The sequence below is a fragment of the Solanum stenotomum genome, chromosome 11 (genome assembly GCF_019186545.1).
Source record: "Solanum stenotomum isolate F172 chromosome 11, ASM1918654v1, whole genome shotgun sequence".
NCBI lineage: Eukaryota > Viridiplantae > Streptophyta > Magnoliopsida > Solanales > Solanaceae > Solanum > Solanum stenotomum.
In genome coordinates, this window is record NC_064292.1 from 53,858,815 (window position 1) to 53,864,814 (window position 6,000).

Sequence of the window (6,000 nt, forward strand, 5' to 3'; positions counted from 1 at the left end):
GAATTTTTTGATGTTGGACTATTCATTTGAGATAGTCTTTTTCCAACTAAAAAATATTGAAATTATATAGCACTTGAAAAACGCTATGTGAGTATTTTTTTTTTCTTAGTTTGGTATATGAAAAGGATGTTTGCCAAAAGAACTTTAATTTTTATTAATTAATAATATTATAGTAATAACTCAGCATGAAAAATTTGGGAGTTATGAAATTGATGTTGAATATTATATTTTTCCCCGCTAATTATGATCTCTCTTTTGTTTTTGACTCCTTATGTTGATTAAGTCCCTTATGCTTTGGCTCCTCATTAAAATTTTGGAAGTTTATGTTATGTGCTTTAATAATATAATTTATTTTTATTCTTATATTAATAATTTGACTTGTTATAACATGCAATTATTTGTATTCAACTTGATATACCAAAATCTTTTTATTACTATTTTAAGTTTTCATTTTTTTGCATCACTAGTTTTAAACATATATTACGTTCCATAGCTTTTAGTTTTGAAGTATAACAAGTTATTTACACAACGAGACAATATGAATTAAAACTCTTTATTTTTGATTCTGCTATAATTGAATATTCCTCCAGAATCTTTGTTATGAATAAAAATAATTATATTATCAGAATATCTATAATTTTACTTTGTATTTACGACTTTCATGATAGTTAATGTGTTAGTTATGTACCGTAAACATTATCAAGGATCACAAAATATAATATAATCTCATTGCCCCAATAAAAACAAACAACAAAAAACCAATGGATGAAATTAGATTTTATCGTTTAGTTGGTGAACTAAACTTGCAACTCTACATTCTTTTATAAAAGTAAATTAATAAATATCCTACTTAATTCATTTTTATTTAATATTTATTAATATTATTCCAACTCCACCAACCTCACCAATGTCACTTCAGTTAGAGAAGTGCGTTTAACTGAATTCTTCTCAACAATACTATATATATAACTCCTAATTCAAAGTCAAAAGTTTAGATAAGATCCTTAACTAATTTCAATGCTAATATATCCTTTGTTTGTCTCATTTTAGCTGTCGTTTTAACTTCTTTTTTCTGTTTTTAATTTTTTTTTTATAAATAGAAGATATAATTTATTAGCATATCAGAGTTAATAATAAAAATATTCAAAAGTATTATTGTTCTTTGATGTTATTTTTTCCCTTTCAAGTACATAATTTTAGTTTTTTTTTAAAAATCTTGATATTCCCTATTTATATTAGTGCCAAATTAAATTTTAGTTTAAGCCACAAAATTTCATATAAGAGTTAAACACTTCTTAGTATGAACTTTGCAATGCATGAATTCAACTTAGTCAAACTCTAATGCGAGTATCATATACCAAATGAAAAAATAAAAATAAGAAAAAGACTAAAGTCGAATTTATCAAATAATTGAAAGACCAAAATTTCTATCAACACATTCAAGTATATGAATTCACGAAAACCCGATAAATTTATTTTCTAAACTCTATATATACAACAAGAATTAAATGTCTATATGTTCATAAATATTTTAAATCATAAGTTTAATTATTATCATATCGTATATTATTTAATATCTTCTTAAAAATCTAATAAATTTCAAATTCTAAATCGACCTCTATCTATTTTTCCCTTTGACTGATCAACTGCTTTAGCCAACATTTGCCTCTTTAAGGGTCCCACTTCATATATTACTTACTATATTGTATATTTAACATTTTAACACTTTTGGTGGCATGACATCCTCAACTATAGCACAAGTTCCTAGTTGAATTTGGTAGTCCAATTTCAAAGTGGGACACCAAAGTATATCCACATGAAAGCTACATCATATAATAAAAATCTATTTTGTTTCAATAGATAAATAAAATAACATATGATGAAAGCTGATGATAAAAACTATGTTTTTGGGTTGGTTAGGGTTTGCATAAATAGATTTAATAATGGTAATAAATATAATAGGGCATCAGTAAAATATTAGTATATAATACTTATTTTGAAGATTAGTTGAAAATGTGATGCAATCTTTCTTTACACATCTATATGGTGCTTTAGATGAAATTTCTACTCTATATATTATGGTGATGCACTAGTTAAATTAATTAACAAAATCATGCAGGCCTTTTAGTGTAGTAGCTGAATTTTTTTTATCTAGTCGTTAATGAAGCAAGTTAAGAGTCAAGAGATTTCAGATTTAAATATCAATGAAGGCAAAAGCCCTAGGTAATTTTTTCTCACTTGTTCAAGTTTTGGTGGACATATGAAGTTACCAAGTAATACTTGTGCGAGTAGAACATAACATATACCCCGTAAAATTAGTCAAGATGAATACAAACTCACTCTGATACCTCCGTTGTTAAAAATAAACTATGTTAACAAGTAGTACACAATTTTGAAGTGTGAATCAATTTACAAATGGGATATGTTTGAACACAATTTGGTAGGGAGTTCTGACTTTTTATGAATTTATGTTTTCGAAAATAGACAAGCCTTTGTTATGCGTGAGGAACGTGGGGTTCTTGGCAACTTAAACTTCTCACATTTCATAAATTTAAGATTCTGGAAATAAACATATGATATACGAGGATAATGCTAAATGATCAGAAAATTTGTCCAGAATTTGATCAGAAATTTAAAAAGTCTATAATATCTTTTTTATTTTAAAATAAACTAATCTTTTTTCCATTTTTAATTAAAAGGTAAAAATGTTCAAACAGGTAAAATAACATAATGTGAAATATGTTATTTTATCATTCTGGCCAGATTTTCTGGCCAAAAGAATTCTTCCTATGATATTTGTTTCATGGACAAGGCAAATGGCATATTCGCCCTTGCAATATAAGCCAGTGTGTTTCACAACTACACAGAGAATTGCAACGATCAAATATATTAACATGTATCACAGATACATGCGAATCCACTTGGATACAATGTATCTAGAATAAATTATAGGGAAAATGCATAAATACCCCCCAGCCTATGCCCAAAATCCCTGAGACACACCTAACCTTTACTAAGGTTCTATTACCCCCGAACTTATTTTTTAGTTAATTGTTTATCACTTTTCGACCTACGTGGCTGAGTCCGTGATTTCACCTATGTTAGGCGATTGGGTGCAGCTTTTAGACAGCATTGACCAATAAACATTGGTCATGTGTTAAAATAAACTTGGAAAAAATAAATATTAACTCAATTGTCTTCTTCTTTATTATTGTTCTTCATGTTTGGAAAAAAAACCTCCATTATCATAACTTAAATTGCTCCTTTCTTCGAAAAGCTAACAAAATAAAATCAAGAAAAAACTAACCTTTGAACTCAATCACGATTCTTGATGACTTAGAAGTAGGGGTGTACATAGGTCGGTTTGGTTTGGTTTTTCATTAAAAAAAACCTAAACCAATTATGTCGGTTTATAAAATCTAAATATCAAATCAAACCACGCAAAGTCAGTTTTTTCGGTTTTGGTTTTAGTCGGTTCTTTCGGTTTTTTTCGGTTTTTTACAACTTAACGGTGTTTGAAAAAGAGATAAAATATATTTTCACCTACCTGTGTGATAAGCTAAACTTAAGAAACGTTAAATGAATAGAAATTTTCGTAAAGACGGTAAAATTCACATGAGTACAAAATATATTTTTTTGAAATAAAATATATAAACATTGAAACTATAAACTAACTAAAAATATAATAACAAAGTTATAATATTTTTTAATCTATAAATAAAATAAAATTATATTGAATGAATGGGAAAGACGTGGGTCTAGCCAGACCCCTGACATCGGGTGACAAACCTTGATGATGGCAATTTCAAAATAAAATAATATATATATATATATATATATATATTTACAAAATTTTACAAAGCCAAATTTGAAATAAAATATATAAACTAACTAAAAATATATTAACAAAGTTATAATATTTTTTATCTATAAATAAAATAAAATTATATATATAATATTTACAAAATTTTACAAGCCCAAATTTGAAATAAAATATATAAACATTGAAAGCTATAAACTAACTAAAAATATATTCACAAAGTAGATTATAAGTAATATTTTTTTATCTATAAATAAAATAAAATTATATATATAATATTTACAAAATTTTACAAGCCCAAATTTAAAATAAAATATATAAACATTGAAAACTATAAACTAACTAAAAATATATTAACAAAGTAGATTATAAATAATAGGATAGCTTTTTAAAATTTTGGGAAGTGTAAAAGCTACTTTTTAGAAAGTTGAAAAAGTGGGGCCCGACGCGTGTTGAACAAAGCTTTCAACCTATTTGGTTTATATTGCCACGTAAGTCGAAAAGTGGTAAACAATTAACTAAAAAATAAGTTCGGGGGGATAATAGGACCTTAGTAAAGGTTAGGTGTGTCTCAGGGATTTTGGGCATAGGCTGGGGGAGTACTTATGCATTTTCCCTAAATTATACATAAATTTGACCTCATGTATCTGATATACATGTATTTGGAGACACTATAATCTGGTAAGATACACGTAATATTGCAAGCTAGAGTGCATCTAAGTAAATATCTCCTTGAGTAGTCAGATTTATGTAAGTTCCCCTACATTAATAGTGCTTCTTTTGATGCATTTAATCCCATGGGAATATTTATGGCCAGTCCAATTTATTTTTCGACGGGCCAAAGTTTCAATTCAATCCAATCAAAGCCCATCCATATTGGGCCAAGACTTTTCTAGTGTAAATCACAAATTTGGTCCCTAGAGATCAACCCTTCTACAATATAATTCATGAGCTCAAGTTACAAAAAGTGAAGAACCCGTCAATTGAATCATGACTCAATATCTTTAGTTGAGGCGCCCAACTCTTCCATATCCTTGACCTTTAGTTCTTTTGTCGAAATCATCTGGTAGCACAATTCGGTGAATATTTTTCGACTCCGATGGCTTACGATTTCCTGATAACTCCAATCCACGAGCCAAGTTGATTTCATTCAAACCAACCATCACTTCACTCACTAGCGCTATATAAACCATTGAACCTTTTGGTTCCTCATCTAACCACTCTTTGATCGATATCCAAGATTCATTTTTTTCATCGATATTGCTTTCCACTACAGGTGGCATCAACCCCATACTTCAAACTCTGACCTTCAAACTCGTGACAATGAAACTATATAACTATGTGAAGCTTTTTAGTATTACGTACACACTATAACAAAAATAACTTTTAGCGGTAATAAATAGATACATTAATAAAGAGTGTTAAAGTCTTTACCGACATTAGTTAAGTGTCATTAGATCCAATGTCGCTAAAGCCTTTAGGGACATATACAAAGAATGCTAATTGCCACTAAAAATACATATTTAGCGGCAATTTCTAATTAATTGCTGCTAAATTCATTTTTGACGTAGTGACAATTTGTTTCTTTTTTTTGTTTTGCGAATTGCTTTGCTATGATGAACAGCTATATTACAAAGAGTGTTGAGATCACATTATAAAATTGTGTCAACAAAATATATTATTACTCCTTTGACATGTTAGAAAAAATAATAATGGTAGTTGTATCATAGTTAAATCATATAATCGTACGTGTATCACAAATATAGTCCCAATATTTTGATCATTATATGTTTGGGTAGCTTGGTCATGTCATAATCTGAAACAAATATATTTATAGCCATCGAAGTACTATTTCTGAAAATTTGTAACTTTCCAGAACAGAAAGACAATGGTGCTCGGGATTCCTTTTTCCAATCCATTTAACAAAAAGTAGAAGTATTTATTTATTTGAATAATTGAATTTTTTTTCAACCGCCAATAAAATAGAAATGTTCACTACAAGAAAAGCGTGAATTACATGTAAATTTTTTTAGGAATTAGTATGAAAATTTGTAGAAAAATAAGTTTCCTAAGGATTTTCGTACTAATCTTCAGGAAAATCCCATATAATTCACAATTTTCTTGTAGTGGCTTTTTATCAAAGCATATGAAAATACTTAATGTTTCCTCTATTCATCTTT